This window comes from Rattus norvegicus, chromosome 13, assembly GCF_021556685.1.
Source record: "Rattus norvegicus strain SHRSP/BbbUtx chromosome 13, alternate assembly SHRSP_T2T, whole genome shotgun sequence".
Taxonomy (NCBI): Eukaryota; Metazoa; Chordata; class Mammalia; order Rodentia; family Muridae; genus Rattus; species Rattus norvegicus.
The window spans coordinates 40,295,180-40,319,930 of NC_141546.1; the positions used below are offsets into that span (position 1 = coordinate 40,295,180).

Here is a 24,751-nt window from a genome sequence, read left to right on the forward strand (position 1 = left end):
TCCCATGGGTGGGAGTCCCAGAGCAAATGAAAAGAAGAAAGCAAGATGAACCCCAGCCTTATCTCTCTGCATCCTGACCGCAGATGCAACGCGCCCATCTGTCTCACGCAACTGCTTATGCGCTTTCCCCACCATGATGGACTGTAACTCTTGCACTGTGAGCCAAGATACACGACTTGCTCCCTAAGTGGCTTTTGTTGGGTATTTTGTCACAATCAAAAGTAGTAACTAATTCAAAGCTGGTCCCACTTACTCTAGAGAGGTGCTGGGGGAAACAGAACAAAATATACAATGTGTGTTAGGTTGGTTTTGCTTTTGTTGTCTTTAAGCATAATTATTTTGGAGTCTAATAAAATTTGAATAGATCTTGTTTTAGTGTTTAGGTGTAAGGAGGGGAGGAAATAGATTCCTTGGGAGCAGGAGCTTAACAAATTGACACTATGTAAATACTTAGCATATTTATTTACTTTTCTTGCTCCTGACACAAACTACTTGACAAGAAACTATGTAGAGGAATGAGGGTTATTCTGAATGAGAGTTCAAATACTCTGTGCAAAAGGCATGGTGGCATGAGCAGGACTCCATCTGGCCTATCACACTCATAGTCAGGAAACAGAGCATGAAGAGGAACAGGAGCTTGGTTCAGAAACCTCAGTCTCCCTGCTGTGACCCACTTCCTCCAGCAATGCTCCCCTTCCTAGAGGTTCTACACCATTCCGAAACAGTGGCAACCGCTGGGTTCAAACCGCATGAACCTATGGGGGAACATTGTACATTCAACCTAGGGATAAAATAAATACCAACATCGAGGGGGCAGAGACAGATGTAGCCTTGAGGCTCCCTGGACAGCCAGTCTTAACCTATTTGGTAAGTTCCAGAACTCTAAGAAACCAAACTCCTTTGACAATTAAAAAAGACTAAGGGTAATAAAGGTACAATATGTAGATGGCAATGATATGAAGAATAACCTACTATAAGAGTCAAGATAGGTTAGATCATTTGAGTGTAACATAGAACCCCAGCCATGTCTGAGATTTAAAAAAATTACCAAATTTTTAGAGTCAGGCATGGTGGTACATGCCTTTCATCCAGTACTTAAGATACAGGGCCAGGAAGACCTCTGTAAGCTCAAGGTGAGCTTGTCAACATAGAGAGTTCCAGAGCAGCCAGGGCTTCATAGAAGACCATGTCTCAAAAAATAAAATAAAATAAAATAAAAAAGGAAGAAAGGAAGAACGGTAACTTCTTATTGACACACATTCTGAGGAACCGATCAATTCTACTCATCTTTGTCAACTTGACACAGCAGCCTGGAGTAACCTGACCTAATTGCCTAGCTCACAAAGACCTGTGAGGATAGAGGAGGGGTTATGCTCATCATTCATTGATACTAAAAGACCCAGCTCACCATAGGTAGTTCCATTCCCTGCTCAGGTGATCCTGGGCTATGTAGGAAAGCTAGTTGAGCACTAGCCACTGAATTGTTGAGAGTGATGCCCTTGAAACCCTCCATTATTGATGTTATTATTATGATTAGAATTAAGTATGACCGGGTTCATGGAAAATCCCCAGCCAGCTGCAGAAGACTAATACAAACCTGGTGGTCAGGATGAATAATGATATGATAAAGTTCTGACCTTGCTGAGAAATACATCTGACGTCAAGATACCCAATGTGATGACCTGTAACCTTTCTGAAAAACCAACATCCTGCTGAGTAATAGATATGACAAACCTGCGACCTTTCTGACATCCAGTTGACATCAGCTGACCACACGAATACTGTGTCCTTGGCCTGTGGAAACGTTTCACACTTCCCCCCTCCCTCTGTTACCCCTGCTATGGTATAAATTCAGCCTTGGGAAAAAAATAAAATTGTTGCCTTGATCAGACTCTTGTCTTGGTGTCCTTCTTCGCATCTCTTGTCCCCCATCCTCTTCCAGGTACCCTCAGCACCCTCGCTGACACTGAATGAGCCAACAAGCAGTGTTCCCCTATGGTTTCTGCCTCAAGGTCCCACATGCCCTGACTTCCCTCAGTGATGGATGGCGACCTAGAAGTGTAAGTCACAAAAACCCTTTCCTCTCCTAAGTTACTTTTGCTCAGTACCTGGAAGGAACCAGAACATGCAAGCACTGTGGTACATCATGTATTGCCTTAGGACAGTGAAGTCTGTGCCTATTGCTCTGTCCCAGTTATGAAGGAGCCCACTTCACCCTCAAATGATCTGGCCAGTAAAGCAACTCGAGTAGCTGCCTGTTTATTCCCTCTCTGTTAACATGATCATCGTATCTAGCAAAGAGAAAGTAGGAAGAGTGGGCATTCCTGGGCTTCAGGCTTAAGGGGTCTTGGCTGGAACTGCTCACACTGCAGTTAGCTGCTGGCATAGCTGGCATGCTTCTTTCCCTGGGTACCTAGCAAGAAGAGAATCAGACATTAATGCTAATGTAAGCCTGAGTAAAAATCAGCTGCCCAAGTGCTACCTGGTCATTGCCTGGTGACTACCTGGTGACTGCTGGCTTAGCTCAATTTCACTGAGCATCTTACTGAAGACAAGGAAGCTAGTGTCTTTCTTCTTGTGTATGTGTGTACTTATGTGCCAAGGCACACGTGGAGAAGCCATAGGTCAGTCGAAGAAGTTTGTTTTTTTTTTCCCTACCATATAAGTTCTGGGGATCCAACTCAGAGGTTCAGGCTTACCAGCAAGCACGTCTTCCCACTGAGCCTTCATCCTGGCCCGAGTGCGGCTTCTCACCACCTTCCTCAGTTGGCCGTTACTCTTCCCTTTGACTCCAAGACCAGGTGTACGTGTTGAAGTTCTTTAGCTCACCTCCCAGCTGGACATCGAAGGTCACCCTTCTTTCATGCACTGACTGCTAACCTACAGTTGCTTCTTTGAACTTTATAAATTGTCTACACATGTGTCTGCTCTGATAGGGGAGGCTTCAAACAAACTCCTTCAAAGTCAACTGCGCTTTGAGGAATGTGTTACCAAGCCTATGCTATGTCAGTTGGCAGATACATTCTGAGGCAGGATTTTTTTTTTATGGTAAATGTCAATAATGTGGAAAGAACCCTATACTTGCAAAAAACAAAAAATCCTCACAACCTTGCAAGGTTTGTTGGCAAAAACAATGGAGCTTGTAGTTTCTATAGAGGGATCATCCCAGTGTTTTTGTTTCTTTTCTTTTGATGCTGGTTTGTTATTGTTACTGTTTTAAAGACAAGGTCTCACTGTGCATTTTGCTAGCCTAGAGCTTACTATGTAGACCTTGGTAGCTTCATAAGGATCTGCATGCCTCTGCCTCACAAATACTGGTGACTTGTGTCACCTCACCTGGCCACTGCACTATTATTTACCCAAGAAGAGTAGTACTTCATCTCTGGAAATACTGGAGTGTGGGAGACAAAGAGAAACAAAAAGGGTGGAGGAGTCTATGGTTTCTACGTTAATTAACGACAAAAGGACCAGACCTATATCTTTTACAATGCACTGGGAGGTAGGGAAAGTGAGTGTGTTTCTGTACATGTATGTGTACATATGTATATTAATATGGGTGTGTACATATATGTGTACATGTGAATGTGGACGCTGGAGGACAATGTCAAGTGTTATTGGACCTCAGGTGCTGTACAGTCTGTGTTTTGAGACAGGTGACTAATGAGTCTTAAGCTGGTTGGCCAGTCTCTGCCTAGGAAGTTCCAGTCTCTGCTCCTCCAATCCCTGCTAGCCCTAGGATTACAAGCACATAGCACCATGCCTGGCTTTTTCATGTGAGTTTTGGTGAATGAGTCAAGGTCTTCAGGCTTGTGCTGAAAGTACTTGACCGACTGAACAATCTACTTAGCCTCTAAATGTGTTTTCCTTTTAACTACATGCTATGATCATCTGTCATTTGGATGGAGATTCTTTTTGTTGTCATTTACTGTGAGAAATGAGCTTTCTCTCTCCCTTCCCTGATCATCCAAACATTGTTGATCCTGCTTTCATAACAAGTGGCCAACAGAAGTCTCTTCAGCCAACAAAGGCACCTCCCTCGATTGCCTTGCAGCAAATCACCAAACGTTTGTTAAAAGTCCAGATGCCAGGGTCTTTGTGAGAGCTAATGAGTCAGGCCCCAGGATAAAAAAGAAAGAAAAGAAAAAAAAAGGAAAAAAGCATGGTGCCTTAAAGAAAACATTTTTATGCATATAACCATTTTCCTGCATGTATGTCTATGTTTAGTATGAGTGCTGTCCCTGCAGAGGCCAGTAGAGGGCATCAGGTGTCTCTAGAACTGGAGTTAAAAGCCATTCTGAGCTGCTAAACAAGGATGCTGGGAACTGAACAAAGGTTTTTAGCCAAGAGAGGTGCTCTTAACAGCTAGCCCATTTCTGGCTTTTTAATAGAAGTGCTCTTGAACACAAACCTACAACTACCTCGATGCTGGTCTTGTGTCTCCTGAGCTACTTATTTGTACATTACTAGCACTGTTTAATGGCATCAATGCAGTCTGAGGAACCAGCCTTTCAGCGCTCCAGGTCTCCTGTGAGCTCCTCAGGAAACACAGCTGATATTTCAAGTCATTCTTATTCTGTTCACCTCACAAACTGAGGGATCAGTTTACCCAACTGGGTAGAATTATTGTGTAGCAAGTCGCTCCAAGATAAAGTGTTTCAACTTGGAGGTAAGTTCCTTAAGATTGTGGTTGTTCTAAGTTGGGACTCATTGAGAACCAGGAAGTAAAGAAACCCCCCACCCGGAAACTTCTGGAAGTCTCTGAAAGTGACCAGATATGCAAGGCTCATCTCTCCCAAATTTACGTAAGAATTAAGTACTACTGAGAGCTGTTCTCAAACCAGACTGCCTTCCTGGAAGAGGCAGAGAAGCCAAGTTGCTTGGAGGGAGCAGAGATCGGCCAAGTTGCCTGATGATGCTAGGTCTGAATGAGCTGCCTGCAGGCTGTGCAGTGAGCTCCTTGCCTTCAGCTCTAGGAGCCACCACCCATTCTGGGGTGGGCTCTGGTAATACAACTGTCTTTGAGTCCTTTCTGTTCCTGTAAGTAACTCCAAGAAAACCTACTGGCTTGACAAGTTGGACTTCAGCAGTATCCTTAACTTGGTCAGTTGTTGGTTCCCTGAACGGGGTAAATGGATGTTTGTTCACGCATCCCTGAGAATCATGCCACACAAGGTAAACCTCCTCAATAGCAGAGTTACATACAGATTTACCTCATTTGAGGTGTAATTGATGCTGGAGGCTAGAAGGCAGGGTCTAGCTAGTAAGTCCAATTTTAATTCCCGTAATGGGAAGCTTATCCAGTAAAACATTCTGTAATCTGACTAATCACTCTCGTTTAATCTCCCTCCCATATCATCTTAGTTTATCTGTGCTGTCATTTGGCAATCTCTCGCTGAATACCTACCACGCTTTGGATCTAATCAGTGAAGGGAATGAAGAAAACCTGCTAAGGTAGTTGGACAAATAGTTAATCCTATACTGTAATTAGAGGCCAAAGAAAAAACCAGGAGGTAAAAAGGCCTCAAAGGTTAGCAGAGGCAATGTAGAGGGGCTGGTTGGTGAGGCTTCTGTGTGCATTTCTGTATGTATTCATGTATGTATGTATCCATGAATGCATGTGTATGTGGGTGGGTATGTATGTACATATGTTGTGTGTGTGTGTGTGTGTGTGTGGTTGACAATGCCTCTTTGTGCAAAAGCCAGAGGAGGATGCTGGGTGTCCTGCTCTTTTATTCTTTATTATTCCTTTGAGATACAGAGTTAGGCAGGCACCTAGGAAGTCCAAAACATCCTTCTGACTTTATCTTCCAATCACAGAGATCACAAGCACCCATCTACCCATACCTAGACTTTTAAACTGGGATCTGAACTCACACTTCCTGATTGATCATGAGTGTGTCCACCCACTGAACCTTCTCTGCGGCCTGCACTGATAGTTGCTGTCAGAGTTTTATCTCTACCTCCTGAGAAAGTGCTGAGTTGTCAGTGGACCCCCACACCAGCCTATCATTTCCATGAGTGCTGGCAGATCTAGATTCCAGTCCTCTAACTTACATAGCAAACACTTTACCTGGTGAGCCATTTCCCCCGACTCAAAATTCATCATCTCTATATAAAGTGGAGTCAGCTGAGGCCTCAAGTCAACACTTCCCAAGTGAGCACACATCAGAGTGATTTGGCTCATGATGCTCTAGGAGAACAGTTCTCAACCTGTGGGTTGTAACTCCTTTTTTGGGGGGGTCACACATTAGCTATTCTGTAGATCAGATATTTACATTATGATTAATAACAGTAGCAAACTTACAGTTATGAAGTAGCAATCAAAATCATTTTATGGTTGGGTTCAGCACATGAGGAAGGTCGCAGTATTAGGAAGGGCACAGTGTTAGGAAGAGCACAGTGTTAGGAAGGTCAGTGTTAGGAAGGTTAGGAACCACTGTTCCAAGTGTTGCATATTCACCCCAGTATCATGGATACTCAGATATCTCGATCTAGTCATTGAAACATGTCCTTCGTGACCTTGGTTATCTTGGCAGAAGTAAGGAATAAACACACTAGACTATCCGTTGCAAGAAAGAACTGCAGTGAGAAAGACTGGTTCCGATAACTGCGAAGTTCCCCAACCTCAAGGTGGACATTAAATAAAAGTCAATTGTCTTCCTGTGTTTTTATGGAGGAACCCAAGCTTTTACACAGCTCTTTTATTGCACGTTCCTGACCAGTGAAATAGATGTTGGAAACACAGTGCCTTTAGGCCCAAATAGTGCCCATTTATTTTTAAATTGCCAATGGAACAAAAATGGAAGCAGTAAGGGTATGGGGAGGAAAGGGCAGAACATCTGTACACTAAAACTCACTGTGAGGCAAATTTTGTCTTTGATATTTAATAGCAGGAGAGAAAGATGTACAATTCTCAGCTATAAAGACATGAAAGTCATACGATTCTCAAGGGTAGAAGAAAGAAAAGGAAAGCTCTGGAAAACTTCACAATGAATAACATTTTGTAAAAAGCTGTGGTCTTTAACAATATACTTATGATATGGCTAGACAGCATATTGATACCTACTGTCTATTTTATGTTGCACGTGTATGTATGTGCATGTGTGTGCACATTTGTGTGTGAGTGTGTGTGTGTGTGCACAAGTGTATGCAAAGACCCAAAGTTGATGTTGGTGGTCTTCCTTGGTTGTTCTCTATTTATCAAGGCAGAATTTTATGCTGACCCTGGAGCTCACCAATTGGACAAATCTAGCCAACCAGCTTGCCCCATGTATCCCTTGTCTCTGTCTCCAGAGTGCCGAGATTGCAAGCCATTACTTTACTTGCCTGGCTTTTACATAGTTACAGGCATTCAACTTCAATCCTCGTGCATTGTGGGGGCAAGCACTCTGCATCCTGAGCTATCTCCTCAGCCTCTGATGTCTAAACTATGGCTCTGGCAATGTATCCAGGGCCAGGGCTCCCTTTTGTCACTCTCAGGATTGACACAAGAAATTCTGCAGCCCTCTGGTCGGTTCATCCCTGTAATCAATTCTCTTTCAGTAATGGCAGAGGTAATAGCATCTTTCCTATCGGAATGTTAAATGCCACCGTGCTAGTTAGGTCTTTCTCTTCCACAAGTGAGGGTCATCTAGGAAAGGAAACCTCAATTGAGAAAATGCCTCCATCGGATTGGCCATAGGCAAGTCTGTGGAGAAATTGTCTTGATTAACAATTGACATGGGAGGGCCCAGCCTGTAGAGAGAGGTGCCAGCCAACCTGGGGAGGGAGTCCTGGTTGTACAACTTAAAACAAAACAAAACAAAACAAAAAAACAAAACAAACAAACAAACAAAAAAAACTGAACAAGCCATGAGGAGCAAACCAATAAAGCAGCATCCCTGCATGTTCTAGCACGGATTGTTATCTTCAGGTTCCTGCCTTGAGTTTCTGTCTTGACTTTTCTCAATGATAGTGTGTAACATAAAAATAGAAACAAGTAAACCCTTTATTTCCAGGGTTGTTTAGTCATGGTGTCTTATGACAGCAGTAGAAAGTACAATAAGATAGCCATGTAACAAGCAATACATTGAGCTTGCTTCCAGTTTCTCTTGTTCCCTCACACTGGGTTCTAGGGGAGGAACGACCAATTTAGTTACAAATGCCAAGACTGCTATCATGCTGGAAAGTAAGGGCGGGGCTCATCCTGCAATGACTGCTGAGAACGCAGGTCAACTAAGACTTAGTTATCCATACCTTGTTAGGCTCTGAAACGTTATTGCAGTTTTCTACAACCAGGAAATGGACTAGTAACCTTGAATGGCTTCAAACATCAATGTCCTTTAGTGAATACGGACTGTGACCACAGCCTACCATGGGGACCTGCTATTAAGAGGCAGAGAATTCCACCAGTGACCACAGGAAGCAGGAAGCATGCTGATACAGAAAGGAGTAACCATAGCCATGAGCAAGTTGACTGCTGGGAGATTGGGGTGGCGCTCCTTATCACACTTTCAGCTTGGAAGGGGTACATGCTTCTCACTCTAGGAGACAGACTGTTGTTCCTCTCTGATGCCAAACTCCTTGGGGGAACTTAATGTGCTCATCATCTCCATGGAGATACCAATTAGAAAACACAGCTTTGGATGCCCCTGAGCCCTCCTTTCTGTGGCCAATGGTATGCTCCTAATATCCCTCCTCTCCTGTATTTTCCAGACCTCTGCTCTCATATTTTTGTGAGAACCTCTGTCTCTGTGTGTTTTACTTTTCTGTATCCCTTCTCCATCCCTGCTTCTTTTATGTAATCTTTTATTTATTGAGAATTTCGTGCATGAATACGATGAATCTTGATCACGTCTACCCTTACTTCCTACTTCATTTCCTCTCAGAGTCACTGCCATTTCTCTCTCCCAATGTCATGTCCTCTTTCCTCAACACACTTAGCCAATGACTGCTGTCTACATAGAGGTAGGTCTACGGCCAGCCACTGGAGCAGAAGCTATCCCTAAAGAAAACTCTATCCCAGCAGGTATCAGTCGCCAATAGGTCTCAAACTAGGAGTAGTGTTTTTGGGAACCTCTACCCCTATCCATTTTGGAATTGGTACTTGCTTGATCTTACATAGATCTTGTTAAGGTCCACCTGATCCCTTTAGAAGTATTTCCATGATACTGGAAAACCTAAGTCCATTTTCATGTAAGTGCATAGTATTCTCTGACCAGGTCCTCCATGCTCCTCTCCCTCATCCCTCCTTCACATCGGTCCCCTTTGTTGCTCACATACCTTGCCCAAAGTCACACAGCTACTGAACTGTAAAATTTTAAGAAAGGAAACCATCATTGAAGGGTATCAGTTAAAAACACAGAACAGATCAGAGCAAAGCTATTTTTGTCTGGGGTAGTTTTGATTCCTTCTGTATTCACTCTCCTGGTACTGTAGGGAGAAGAACCAAGCAGAAGCAGAAAAACAAAACAAAACAAAACAACAACAACAAAAACCCCTCAAATGTATCCCCCCCTCAAAGTCTCCCATGCTAAAGTGCAGTGTTCTCTAAAAGCATATTTCATGGTCCATTATCCTCCTTCCCTTTATGTAGCACCTCTCATAAGTACACACAGATTTAAATGTCTAAATCAAGCAGCAAATGTCTACAAAGGAACTGAGCTTATCTAGTGTTCACATCCAAAGTAAGGTGCAGAAAATTTATGTCTTTCAAATATCCATCCATTAACCCACCCACCTACTGATCAATCCATCTATCCATATATCCATCCATATATGCACCTACCCATCCATCAATCCACCCATCTTTCCATCTACTCATCTACCTATCCATCATCCATACATATATAATTGATCAACTGATCAACCCATTCATATATCCATACACATATCCACAAATGGATACATCATCTATTAATCAATCCATCCATCCATCGACTAATCAACTGATCGATCCATTCATGCGTCTGTCTATCATCTACACATCTACCTACCATTTATTAAGTAAGATTGGATCCATATAGTGCTACATACAAAGAATACTTAAATAAGAGACCAAGCCTTCATTCAAAAGGAACTACAAATGCTTAATGAGAGGGTGGACACATATGCCAACCAGACAGTATAAGTTATAGAAAGAAGTAACCTGGATCTTGAAAACGGACAGAAGCAGGGAAGGGTGCATTTCAAACTTTCCAGACTTGAAGCCATTGAGAATAAGACTTAGGAAGGTGAGTGAGGATGATCCCACGCAGTACATGATGAAAAGATGTTAAACCAGAGCAGTGAGATCAAGACACATGAGAGTCTAGGGTATCAGGGCCCTTGTGAGTATAAGATAGTGCTCAGAATTATCAAAGGAGAAAAGGAAGAGGAAAGGGGATTAGCAGAATTGGGGGGAGGTTAACAAAAGATATGAGAGTGTGAGTTTGTATGTGTGTCTCTCTCTGTGTATATGTGTGTGTGGCTGAAACATAATATGTACATGTATAGGAATGTCATAGTGAAATTCATTATTATGTATAAATAGTATATGCTAATAAAACATTTAAAGATTAAGAAGGAGACAGGAAAGAAAAAGAAAGAGACCAAGCCATTCTTGAATGTAAAGAAGTTAAATGGAAAGAAATCCATTTTCCCCAAGACAACCTGTAAAAAAAAAAGTCAATGCAGGGTTTCTGCTCAAGGGCCAGATCAATGCTGTGAGCACAAGGCCCAGGTCCTCAGTATGTGGGAGGGAAGAGTCACAAGCATGCCAAACATGACAGTTTGAAGTGGATTTAGAACTGGAAGATACAAGCATGTGGGCACAAAATGCTGATGAAAATGAATTTCTGACCTGTTTTGGTGGCAGAAGTATTTTCGTTGAACAGATGGTGCACCTCACCAAAATATGATGGAAATGAATCTTTACAGGCCTTTCATATTAAGGAATGATTTAGCAGCCTTCCCAAGAGATTTGTCATGTTCTTTGTCTAAATATAAAACAACACAAAGAGCCTTGTCTTTGGACTCCTAATGAAACAGCCTTGATTTTGTAGAGCAAGTGTTTTCTGCTGTCCAAAATGAATCATAAAGAAACCAGAGAAGCTGTTCCAAACCTGGACACATCACTAACATCTCCACAAGCAAGTTCTGTCTTATATTTCTTTCAGTAAGATTTTGTGTCCACCACAAGAAAATGCACACTCAGTCAGCATGGGTATATAGGGCCTCACAGAGACTGAAGCAACAACCAGGGAGCTTGCATAGACTGACGTAGGCCCTCTGAATATTTGTTATACTTGTGTAGTGTGGTCTTCTTGTGAGGCTCCTACAGTGGGAGCAGGGGCTGTCTGTGACTCTTTTGCTGGCTTCTGGTATCCTTTTCCTCATACTGGGTTACCTTATCCAGCCTTAATATGAAGGGAGGTACCTAATCTTTCTGAACTAGATATGCCATTTTGTCAATAAACATGTGAGGCTTGTCATTTTCTGAAAAGAAAAGGAGAAGGAGTGGATATAGTAGGGCAGAAGGGGGTTAGTGGAGGGCTTGGAGGAGGGGAGGGAGGAGAAACTGCAGTTAGAATGTAAAACGATGATGATGGTTATGACTATGATTAAAAAATATTTTGTGTCTTGACAGGTTCAAGAACTAAGAGAACTAAGAGACATGGTTGTCCAAAAGGACAGAGATGATGACCACCAACCATGACAATCAACTTCATATATCAGAGGCCTGCTTGACTATTCTAGTTTCATTCTGTTGCTGTGACAAATACCATTTAGGAGAGGAAAGGGTTTATTTAAGCCTACAAGTTATAGTCTAGATTGAGAAAGGTCAGAATACGCAAAAATACTCAATAAAATTCTGGCAAACCAAATCCAAGAGCATATCAAAACAATCATCTACCATGATCAAGTAGGCTTCATCCCAGGCTTGCAGGGATGGTTTAATACATGGAAAACCATCAACGTGATCCATTATATAAACAAACTGAAAGAACAAAACCACATGATCATTTCATTAGATGCTGAAAAAGCATTTGACAAAATTCAACACCCCTTCATGATAAAAGTCCTGGAAAAAATAGGAATTCAAGGCCCATACCTAAACATAGTAAAAGCTATATGCAGCAAATGAGTAGCTAACATTAAACTAAATGGAGAGAAACTTGAAGCAATCCCACTAAAATCAGGGACTAGACAAGGCTGCCCACTCTCTCCCTACTTATTCAATATAGTTCTTGAAGTTCTAGCCAGAGCAATCAGACAACAAAAGGAGATCAAAGGGATACAAATTGGAAAAGAAGAAGTCAAAATATCACTATTTGCAGATGATATGATAGTATATTTAAGTGATCCCAAAAGTTCCACCAGAGAACTACTAAACCTAATAAACACCTTCAGCAAAGTGGCTGGGTATAAAATTAATTCAAATAAATCAGTAGCCTTCCTCTACACAAAAGAGAAACAAGCGGAGAAAGAAATTAGGGAAACAACCCTTCATAATAGTCCCAAATAATATAAAATACCTCAGTGTGACTTTAACCAAGCAAGTGAAAGACCTGTGTGATAAGAACTTCAAGCCTCTGAAGAGAGAAATTGAAGAAGACCTCAGAAGATGGAAAGATCTCCCATGCTCATGGATTGGCAGGATTAATATAGTAAAAATGGCCATTTTACCAAAAGCAATCTACAGATTCAATGCAATCCCCATCAAAATACCAATCCAATTCTTCAGAGAGTTAGACAGAATAATTTGCAAATTCATCTGGAATAACAAGAAACCCAGGATAGCTAAAACTATCCTCAACAATAAAAGGACTTCTGGGGGGACCACCATCCCTGAACTCAAGCAGTATTACAGAGCAATAGTGATAAAAACTGCATGGTATTGGTACAGAGACAGACAGATAGACCAGTGGAATAGAATTGAAGATCCAGAAATGAACCCACACACCTATGATCACTGATTTTTGACAAAGGAGCCAAAACCATCCAATGGAAAAAAGATAGCATTTTCAGCAAATGGTGCTGGTTCAACTGGAGGTCAGCATGTAGAAGAATGCAGATCGATCCATGCTTATACCCTGTACAAAGCTTAAGTCCAAGTGGATAAAGGACCTCCACATCAAACCAGATACACTCGAACTAATAGAAGAAAAAGTGGGGACACATCTCGAACACATGGGCACTAGAGAAAATTTCCTGAACAAAACAGCAATGGCTTATGCTCTAAGATCAAGAATCAACAAATGGGATCTCACAAAACTGCAAAGCTTCTGTAAGGCAAAGGTTAGGACAAAATGGCAACCAACAGATTGGGAAAAGATCTTTACCAATCCTACAACAGATAGAGGGCTTATATCCAAAATATACAAAGAACTCAAGAAGTTAGACTGCAGGGAGACAAATAACCCTATTAAAAATGGGGTTCAGAGCTAAACAAAGAATTCACAGCTGAGGAATGCCGAATGGCTGAGAAACACCTAAAGAAATGTTCAACATCTTTAGTCATAAGGGAAATGCAAATCAAAGCAAACCTGAGATTTCACCTCACATCAGTGAGAATGGCTAAGATCAAAAACTCAGGTGACAGCAAATGCTGGCGAGGATGCGGAGAAAGAAGAACACTCCTCCACTGTTGGTGGGATTGCAGACTGGTACAAGCATTCTGGAAATCAGTCTGGAGGTTCCTCAGAAAATTGGACATTGAACTGCCTGAGGATCCAGTATACCTTTCTTGGGCATATACCCAAAAGATGCCCCAACATATAAAAAAGACACGTGCTCCACTATGTTCATCGCAGCCTTATTTATAATAGCCAGAAGCTGGAAAGAACCCAGATGCCCTTCAACAGAGGAATGGATACAGAAAATGTGGTGTATCTAAACAATGGAGTATTACTCAGCTATCAAAAACAATGCCTTTATGAAATTCATAGGCAAATGGTTGGAACTGGAAAATATCATCCTGAGTGAGGTAACCCAATCACAGAAAAACACACATGGTATGCACTCATTGATAAGTGGCTATTAGCCCAAATGCTTGAATTACCCTAGATGCCTAGAACAAATGAAACTCAAGACGGATGATCAAAATGTGAATGCTTCACTCCTTCTTTAAAAGGGGAACAAGAGTACCCTTGGCAAGGAATAGAGAGGCAAAGATTAAAACAGAGACAGAAGGAACACCCATTCAGAGCCTGCCCTACATGTGGCCCATACATATACAGCCACCCAATTAGATAAAATGGATGAAGCAAAGAAGTGCAGGCTGACAGGAACCAGATGTAGATCTCTCCTGAGAGACCCAGCCAGAATACAGCAAACACAGAAGCGTATGCCAGCAGCAAACCACTGAACTGCGAATAGGACCCCCATTGAAGGAATCAGAGAAAGAACTGGAAGAGCTTGAAGGGGCTTGAGACCCCATATGTACAACAATGCCAAGCAACCAGAGCTTCCAGGGACTAAGCCACTACCTAAAGACTATACATGGACTGACCCTGGACTCTGACCTCATAGGTAGCAATGAATATCCTAGTAAGAGAACCAGTGGAAGGGGAAGCCCTGGGTCCTGCTAAGACTGAACCCCCAGTGAACTAGATTGTTGGGGGGAGGGCGGTAATGGGGGGAGGATGGGGAGGAGAACACCCATAGAGAAGGGGAGGGGGAGGGTTTAGGAGGATGTTGACTGGGAAACCAGGAAAGGAATAACAATCGAAATGTAAATAAGAAATACTCAAGTTAATAAAGATGAAAAAAGAAAAAAGAAAAAGAAAGGTCAGAATAGGAGTTCAAAGGCAATGCCACTTCACACAGCATAACCTCTGATCAAGGAACAAAACAGAAGCCATGGAGGAATGCTGCTTATTGGCTCATTCACAGACCCGTTTTAGCTTGCTTCCTTATACAGCACAGGGCCACCTTCCCAGGAACTAGCACTTCCCACAGTCATCTGACCTCCTATATTAAGTAACAATCAGGACGTATCCCATAGACATTATACACAGGCCGATCTGGTATCTAGGAAATACTTCATTTGAGGTACCTCAATCCTTTCTCACATGACTCAGGGCTCCGTCAAGTTGGTGGTAAAAGCTAACTAGGGGAAAGGTACTTTGACAGGAAGCTAGAAGATCTGTCCATGCAGGATTTATGGACTACCACTCAAATGAAAACACTTTTAAATGTGTAATTGAAAGACATAACGAATGTCTAATGTCATCTATATTATATAGAGTTTGCATTGAATAATAGTAAAGGGTGGGGAAACTCTATCTCTGTTAACTGACAGATACACATTGAGAAGCATGCTCGATATTTACAATCTTTCTGTGCCAATATCCTCTTTTTATTTATGTGATCATTTCCTCACAGTGTGCACAGCTGCATAGAATTTCTATTAAACGTCAATGATGGTGCTGCTGTGTCTATATAAAACTGACTGCTTCTGTCTCCTGTCAAAAACCATCCAAATAGTTTCATTCTTTCCTTCCTATGATTTTTTTGAAGGCAACCATTTTTTATTAAGTGAATCTTGGTTACCTCTGAGGCATGTATGGATTCTTCTGGCGTTTTTTATTCTTGGGGAAACTCGTGGGTATGCTGAATTCATTATGGAGATGCCTAAAATCAAAACTGAGTCCTGACTTGGAGGCACAATATCCCACTTTTCTTTACTGATGTAAAACCATGGGACTCAGAACAAACACAGTATTTCATTTTACAATTAAATTCAGGTGAATTATTCAAACTTCAACATGAGAAATGCAGTGTGATTACTATTATTCAAATTACCAGCATTCTTCATAATTTTTTGAATGGAAACACAGCAGAAGGTGCTGGTTATGAACAAAGAAAGGTATTCCTGCTTACAGATTCAGAAGAAAGCTGTTTTCACAGACTTTAAATTTTCCTCATTGAAGGAGACCATGGGCTCATTCCACCAATGGATTCTTATCACACACTGAATTACCTCTAAGGCCTCTTTGTTTTGTTTCCCATATGATCCCAGCCCCATAGGAATGATGTAACAGCAAAATAATTATCTACAAATGAAGAACCACACACCACCACCATGGCTTCCTCATAAAGTCAGTTTCTTCACTGGGAACACTACTCAGGTGTCACTAGATTTAATATCTATCATTTAGGTTTGCCATGTTGGTCCATGAATGTCCCCACACTTGCCACATCTTAGAGAAGGTTTGAACATGGACAGACTCTAAAGATTGTATGGCTTTGGATCACCTACAGGCACTCACAGCCAGCATTCCTGTGTCCTAATGGTCAACAAATGTGTTTGTCGTTTGCTCTGGGGTCCAGAAAAACTAGCAAAAACTCTTTAAAATCAGACCCTGGGAGTCCTCGTGGGTTCATATGCCTTGTGTAAGTGTGTAAGGCACACTCATGATGTATGTGGAAGTCAAAGGTTGACATTACAAGCCTTCATTGGTTGCTCTCCTCTGTATTTTCTGAGACAGCATTTGAGATAGCATTTCTAAAATGTACCAACTTGTTAGGCTGGCTGGCCAGTGAGTCCCTTCTCTGCTTGCCTCCTAGTACTGGGTTACAGTGTGTCCAGTTTTTATGTGGATGCTGGCATTGTGTATTCAAGTTCTCAAGACTGGGCAGCCCATACTTCACCAATTTAACTATTTCCCCAGCCCATGGAGACTCTCATCTAGTTTTCCTTCCCTAAGTCCTCAGAAGTAGGGGCTTTGTGGACCTCTCTTTCTTTGCATTAAGTCAATAGAAATTGTGTCTGAACAGGAAATCAGCTGATGGCCAACATCAGAATAATAATAATAAAAAAAACAGCTTTATACACTGTGGTGGAGGGAAGGGGCCTAAAAGCCTCTTAGCTCTCTATCCTTTAAGTTCTGGAGAGCCAACCATTCAAAGTTCATTTCTTTAGCTCCAATTTATTACCCACTGGAACACAATGGCTCTCGAAAATGTATAGATGATGAAAATGTATAGGTGTGGCTATGTAAGTGAAGAGAGACTCTATTTCTTCTAATTGGTCTCCCGTGCAGCTTCATCCTGCAGGATGTGCTTCCTCTTCCATCGTCTGCTGAGCAACTAGGACACATGGACTCTGTGTGTTGCTGTACAGAGTGGAGACAGTTAAGAAAGCACAGGACAAAGTGCCTGGCACACAAAAGCAACTCAACATGTGGACAGAAGCATGCTGTGTTGTGCCCATTGCAAAACAGCTGGGTTCTCCAGAAAGCAGTGATTCAGTGTGCAACGAGGAAAAATTAGATGTGTGTCTGAAGGTAGGGGAAGCCTACAATTTGCAATGAGGGCCCCAAACAGAGGCTACAAAGGAAGATGCTATAGGTTGATTTTTTTTCCTGGAACTGGATACACACACACACACACACACACACACACACACACACACACACATGCATGCCTTTAACAACTTGGTGAAAAAAATTCTCATTATATATTTATGTATCACTGTATCTAAATAACATTGTATATGTATATATGTACTTGCATGTATGCAAAAATGCATGGATATATGTGCATGATACTGAAGACATCATCACAGCTCTTATTCTATAGCAGATACTGGTAACGTATACTTCTGAGCTAACCCTCAACAATGAGAGCTTCGTGCTATACGTACAAATATAGGTATGCTCCTCTTAAGAAAAGCTGGATCCAGCATTTTGCCTCAAAGAAAACAGAGTGGCCTCAATGAATGTAACTTCCAAGATCACATTAGGAAAGAGTGATGCACCCTTTCTTCTAGCCCTGTGTCTGCGCTATCTCTGAGGGCTGGCGAGTTTTCTTCATGCAGACTTCCATGTTAGACAACTATAAATGGCCAGGAATAGAATGTTGCTGCCAGTAGACATTCAGCAAGGAACCAATACTTTGTAATGGTTAATATTGATTGTCAACACGACAACATCCGGGATCACCCCGGAGACACAACTCTGAGCGTGTCTCTCTTGGAGTTGCTAACATTGAGTTAAGGGAAATTGGAAGACTCTCCTACATGGCAGGATCAATGCCTGAGAAGGGGATCTGGGGTGAATAAAAGGAGAAAGTGAGCTGAGCACCAACATTCATCTCTCTCTGCTTCCTGACTGCAGACAAAATATGACTAGATAACTCCCAACGCCATTCCCTTCCTATCATGATGGACCTCAAACTATGAACCAACATCTGCCACTTACTCCTTAAATTGTTTGCCAGGAGCCTTTGGTCAAAGCAGTGAGAAAAGGAACAAGCACAAATGCCAGCACCAAGTGAACCTGGTAGCTACTCATCTTTCAAGGAGCCTGGAGGTGGGTCTAGCCCCACCCACTCCTTTCCGAAGAGAAGAGAGTAAGATGAAGAAGTCAAAGAAAATTAGATCAGACTAAACACATACCTATTCACGTGGGAGGCTTAAAAGAGAGGGAATAACTAAACTGTACCTGGATTTATGGAACATAACCTATGTGTTGCTGGGTGTTAGTTTTGATGTTTGGCCCTCCCCTATTAGGAGGCAATCCATTTCAAGATGTCATATGAAAACCTGAAAATTCAAAGAAACTCAACCTTGCATATGCTGTGCCTTCTCTTATGCCTTATGACAAAGTTGTACTTACAACCTGGGCAGAATGGAGAATTAGCAACATTAGTAATAACGTCAAATTATAAAAACATTAAGATAAGTTATTTTCAAACGTTGGAACTGTATTTATGGAATTTTGCACATTATGATTAGGCACACAAGAAGTGAGCTCTTTAGCCACTGAGCTATTTTACCAGTCTCCCAAAAGAGGAAAATGAATGGGGTTTTCATAAATGTACTGTATATATTTAAAATAAACCACATAAAGACCATGCACACACCAATACAACATTGAAGTAATATGGATGCCAAGGAGGTCAGTGCCTTTGGGCCTTTATGGCTATCAGAAGAGTATTTAAAGGGAAGTTCTACTCATCGCTCACACAGCAACACTAAACTGCTAAGCTCACTGTGCCGTGACAGTACACCTTCCTAAGTATATGCAAGCGATGGGATTACTAAGTTCTAAAACTTGGAGTTAACTTATCCTTCACTAAGCATCAAGAAAACACGTTTTAAAGGTGTCGAAACCCCAATTTACTTGTAGTTAGTGCACTAAATGTGGAAGAAAGCTATACACTTATTTTAAACAATTATGATTTCCCCATATTGAAAACAACAGCTGCAGAGGAAAGTAATTAACATGATTTAGTACATAATCATTCCATCATTACACGCTATTTGGAAATACAGAAGCAAAATTGAGAAGCTTTCTTGCTTCCACTCAAAAAGAAAACTGGCTTCTCCATCGTCTCCTCTTAAGAACCAGCGTTACATGAAAAGCAGTTCTGGTAATTCTTGAGAACATCTCCTGACAGGGACTAGGGGTGTATGTGTGTGGAGGGGGGGCGCTCATTCTTGTTGCCTGGGCTAGCTATTTAATATGTGCACAGAGCCCCACACACCATGCTGCAAAGACATCCAGAGCACATCTTCCCAGAGTGATAATGCATCTGACTAAGCGCCCCGGAAAATATGATGATGGGTCTGAAAAGATAACTGAGTCTTGTTCTTGTCTAATATTTCTGACTATGCTTTTAGGTGTTTTGCAAAGAATGATAATACCTGGTGAATTAGTCAAATTACTGTGCCGGAGACAGGGACAAAGAAAACGAGTTTCCTCCCTTCCTTCCTAGTCCTTATTATCATTCAATTTTCTCCAACTTATTCCTCCCACTCTTTTTGTGGTTAAAGGAAGATGAGGGAAAAGGTTTTAAAGTGGGCCACTAGCCAAAACTTTTTCCCATACTGGAGGAAAATGGCTTTCTGTGTCTAATGTTAGCTGGTATTTACAATGTAAAACTATTATTCAAACACCACAGGGCCCATGTTCATTTGGTTTAGAGGTATGTGACTTTTAGGACATGATAATCTTTGTTAGTTTTTGAAGGGTTTATTTTTATTTTTAATTATGTGTGAACATGTGGCTGTTGGCATTATGTGCATGTGAGTGCCATCGGTTCAGAGGCCTGGAAGATAGAGTTGGATGTTACTGGTAGTCATGAGCTGCCAAACATGGGTGCTGGGGACCTAATTCATCTCCCATACCAGAGGAGAAAAGGCTCTTAATCGCTTGAGTAATATCTCCTGCCTCAACATGTTGTTTAAATGACTATGGATTCTATATTGCACGCATTCATAGCAGACAGCTAAGACAGCACTACCCAGGAAAGCATAGTGTCCTATAGCCGAGGAATAGGCAGTGAGTCAGGAACATTAGCTTGTTTCTATGTGTTTAGAATATCTGCCAGAAGAGAGATAAGTTGTGCTGCTGGAGGCTGCGGCACAGACAAGCTTTAGACAGGGCTATGGAGGTGAGGGGCAGGCCTGGGAGAATCAGTACTCCACCGAAACCTTTGTATGGAGCTGACCCAAGAAAAGGTAAGAGGAGAAGCCAAAACAGTGACTTTCTGAACTTTTGGGCTAGCAGAGAAACTGTCACATGTAGGAATACTTCTACAAAATGAACCCTTATATTCCAGGCCATATTCTAGGTGTTTCATACGCAGTGACTTTTAATTTTATGTAAAGCACTCCCTGGGGTCTCAACAATTAGATGAACTGTCCAAGAAAGTTTAAGTGAGGACTTCAGAGTCACACAGATCGGAAGGTATGAGTCTGGGATATGACCTTAGGCAGCTTGACTCTGGCATCCTGCATCCAAAGTTCACTGTCCTCCAGGGAAGGGAACTGTGCACAAGGGACTTGTACAAGGCTTCCATCCCAGAAAAAAGGCTGAGCTACAACTCTGAACTCTTTCCACTTTGAGACATCTTGGGTCCCAAGAAGAAAACTTATTTTCTTATATAAATGGCCTTTTCAAAAAAGGTGCATTATATTCTAAAATATAACTTATAGTTGATTACAATTCATTTAGAAATTACTTTTGTTCAGTTGCTGAATTGCTATTATGCTTTTTTGCAATTTTTTTATTCTTAATACAATATTGCATGTATTCTATTACTTTGAATCTCTGCTTGCATTTTACGTTTATTGATCTCAAACTAAAATTCCTGCAGGGAATTAGTTAACAACATATAGCTTCTCATGGACTCAGAAATGCCAGTAATATAAATTTATTGCTATTCTTACAGGAAAAGAGAAAAACAATTCAAATAAGTGAACTACCTTTCAGGTGACTATCAATTGTCCAATCAATCAACAAAATCAGGTGTTTTCTTAAAAATGAAAACACACATACAAGTAACATTATATAGGTTGAGTAAGTGACACTTGTGCACTTGTGCATTTAGTAATATGTGTGTGTATATATATATATGCATGTACCTAATAATGAAAGGGAGACATGGATTTAAAGGGAGGGGGACATGAGAGGGGGCAATGATGTAGCTATATTAACTCAAAAGGGAAGAAAAATTAAAAATTAAAAATGAATCACACTAAAAAAAATGAATCGCACCACTTTTCTTGGTATGAACTGAAGTAGAACTCTGACCACCATAAGAGAAAGTTTGTTAGTTTCTGTGACCAGTAATTGCCAGCCATATATCACAGTTTCCATATCTTGTTGTCATGTGTCCCCCATTGCTGTGGAGGGACATGCGTGGATTATTATGGATCAAGAAACGCCGTAATCAAATTGGTTGGTGATGCAGAACAAGGGAGAAGCAAGCTGATTATGAGGAAGGACCACCTTCCTCTTCCCCAAATAAAGTGATTGTAATTTGCTAAGTGGGTCTTGTGGAAATTATTGTCATAATTAGTTTTCAGTTTAGTCTCAGCTGAATCCTTGGGAACTGGAAGTCATCACATAGCTTGTCTCTTAGAAGCATCTCACAGTAGCATCAGCAGCTACAGAGTGAACTGACTACAGAACCACTCTAACACACATTATACTGGCAAACTGGCATTTCAGACCTGAGCAGGAGCTCAGAGACTGAGCCACCAACAAGTCTGCATGGTCTGGTCTGAGGCCCCAGCATATACACAGCAGAGGACTGCCTGGTCTGGCCTCAGCCTCAGTGGGAGAAGATGAGCTTAATCCCCTAGAGACTTGAGGCCCCAGGGAAGGGGTTGCCTGTGTGTGGAAGGATAGGGGGAGAGGGGAAGCTGAACAGGATGAGGAACTGTAGGGGGGGGGGAACCAGGATGGAGGCAAATGAATGTAATGTAAATAAAATAATTAAATTAAAAAAATAAGTTAAAATAGAAAAAGAATCATCCAAGAATCATCTGTGCATGAGATAGCCACCTAACTCTGTGACAGGGAGAGAAAATGGCAGGAACTAGCCCCAAGTAAAACCATCATGTTTATGCAGGTTACAGCAGCACACGTCTTTAATCTCAGCACTTGGAAGGCAGTGACAGGCCTTCTGAGCATTTGAAGCCAGCCTGGTCTACACACTGAGTTCCCAGGCAGCCACGGCTGTATAGCAAGACCCTATCCAGAAAAGAAAAAAGTAATTCATATCTTTGAAAACAGTTGTAAGGTAAACTATTTCCAATGTACTTTGGTATTATCTGTCCCATAATATAAAAGGGCTGCCAGTGGGAAAGAAGTCTGAAGTTCAGCCATGGGACGCTCTGCCATGGAGGAAATTCAGTTGCAAGTTGCAGCTGACAGCCTCAGCTTTCCGAATTGGTTTCTGCTGTTGTGAGCACCCAATTTGATGATATCTGGGGAGGAATGTGGGTCTTTGCACTAACAGATAAATTTTAGGGAAACAAGGAATGTTAAAACATACAGGGTTGCCTCTTCAACCAGAGGGATGTGTAACCTGTTTTTCACCCGGAAGTCTAAGAGCAGAGGTGGTTAACTGCCTGGTTACTTCTGTGCTATCTGTATGGCCAGGGCATACCAGCTCTCCCGGACCCTTATCTTGAGCTGGTTCATCTCAGTCGATCTATAACTTTATCCTCTCCTAGATCCATACCATAAGCATTATTTACATCGAACCTGCTTCCTTAGTTATCTATAGAACCTATCTTTATGGGAAATGTCGCTTGAATTCTACAACAGTTTAGATGAGATTATGTCTTAAGCATTGTTGTACACATGGGTCTGAGTTCATTATCACCAAGAAACTCTGTCTCCCCCCAATTGTGCTGTGTTTAAATATGCCTAAAATAAACTAGCCGGTGTCAGACTTTTGAAGTTTGAACCAAGACCAGCTACTGAGTTGTGTCGACCAAACTTCTTTCTTATCCACCTATGCTGAGGGACACTCTGCTGGCCTTGATGGTCACAGAGACCCTCTGCAGACATAACTTCAAACTGTTTCTATTTGTTCTTTTACTTGGAGGCCTCAGCTAAGAGATCAATCTACCTGAGTCTCTCCATAGAGAACTCAAGTTGGCTACCTTAATGGGCTTTCCTAGTCAGCTTCTGCTGGATGTGGATGTCTGTGAGCCCCAGACTTGATGTTACCTTTCTGCTCAATGTGCTCTTTTACTTAGGAGCCTCACTTGATAGGACACTGGTTGCCTTAAAAGAGCTTCCCTCTTTCTGCCATATCTTTTGAGTGTCCAACTTGGTGATGTCTTGCTATCTATCTATAGATTTATCATTTGATATTTATTCGTTTAATTTGCCTGGCCGTATGTTTAATAAACTTACTCATACAAAACTGAAAGTAAGATTCCCATAGATCACTCTCAGGATGATACAACACCATAGTTACAGATGGTGTCAATTACCTTGATAAGCATGTTTCAGGAATTAAGACATTCTCATTGGCCACAACACCTTAAGGTACCCCATTTGCAGGTACACAGACATGCCACCATGTTTAATTTAACTCACTGTAGAACAGTTAAGAAATGGTAGAGAACTTGAACTCATCTCTGACTTAAAGTAACTCTGACCATTATCCTAACAATATGGGGTGAAAGGAAAGGTTTACTTAGGGCAGACAAAAGTAGCATTGGGTAAAGAAAGAACTGTGGAACTCATGCAGATTTCTGAGGTCTTCACAGAGTAGCCCCTATCTAAGTGTAGAACTGCTGTGGAATGTATCGTGATCCAACATTAAAGAGACTGAAACGACTTAACACAGAACATCCCAGCAAGCTTCTATTCCAATGGCTTTCTCGAGGCTCTGCAATGTACTGCACACATAAGGGTTTAGGCCGATAGTCCCTAGATCACTTCCAGCTTTTACAGGGATATGTAAAGGGGAAAAAATGGACAGTTAATGTAGGTGGCCCTAGAAAAAGTTGAGTGACTGTCTAACCTCATTCCTGCTATGAATACTCTCTAATCAACTTTGGACCAATATTTGACAAGATAAGCTATAAACAATCACTTTCCTGGTTCCGTAGTTAAGGTGACTTGGGGAAAAAACCCTTTGCAGACCCATGATTTGCTCCTCTATCCAAGAAAATCCTTATCCATAGTTGTGCCTTTCAGTGCAAATAGGTAGATGCAGATACTGTTTGCCAAATCCCCTCCCCACAAACCCCAGCACTTCAGAAATGTAGTCTCTGTGTCTGTCTGTCACTCACTCTCTCTCTCTGTGTATATGTATGTGTGTGTGTCTGTGTGTGCATGTGCATGAGTGTATGTAAAGATATGTTCTCTGCATATACATGTTAAAAGGTATTCTCTGTATACATTTGTGGGAAAGTGCTATTCTCTGCATACATGTGTAGGAAAGTGCTATTCTCTTCATGCATATATTGAAAGGCATGCTCTGCATAAACATATGGAAAGGTGTTCTATGTATACATGTATGGAAAGATAGT

The 24,751-nt window shown here is 41.6% G+C and overlaps 1 protein-coding gene across 6 annotated transcripts in view; it reads right to left on the reverse strand.

Annotated features, from left to right (window-relative positions):
- Nckap5 (NCK-associated protein 5) overlaps positions 1-24,751 on the reverse strand; it is a 901,285-nt gene that overhangs the window by 366,100 nt on the left and 510,434 nt on the right. The window lies entirely within an intron of this gene.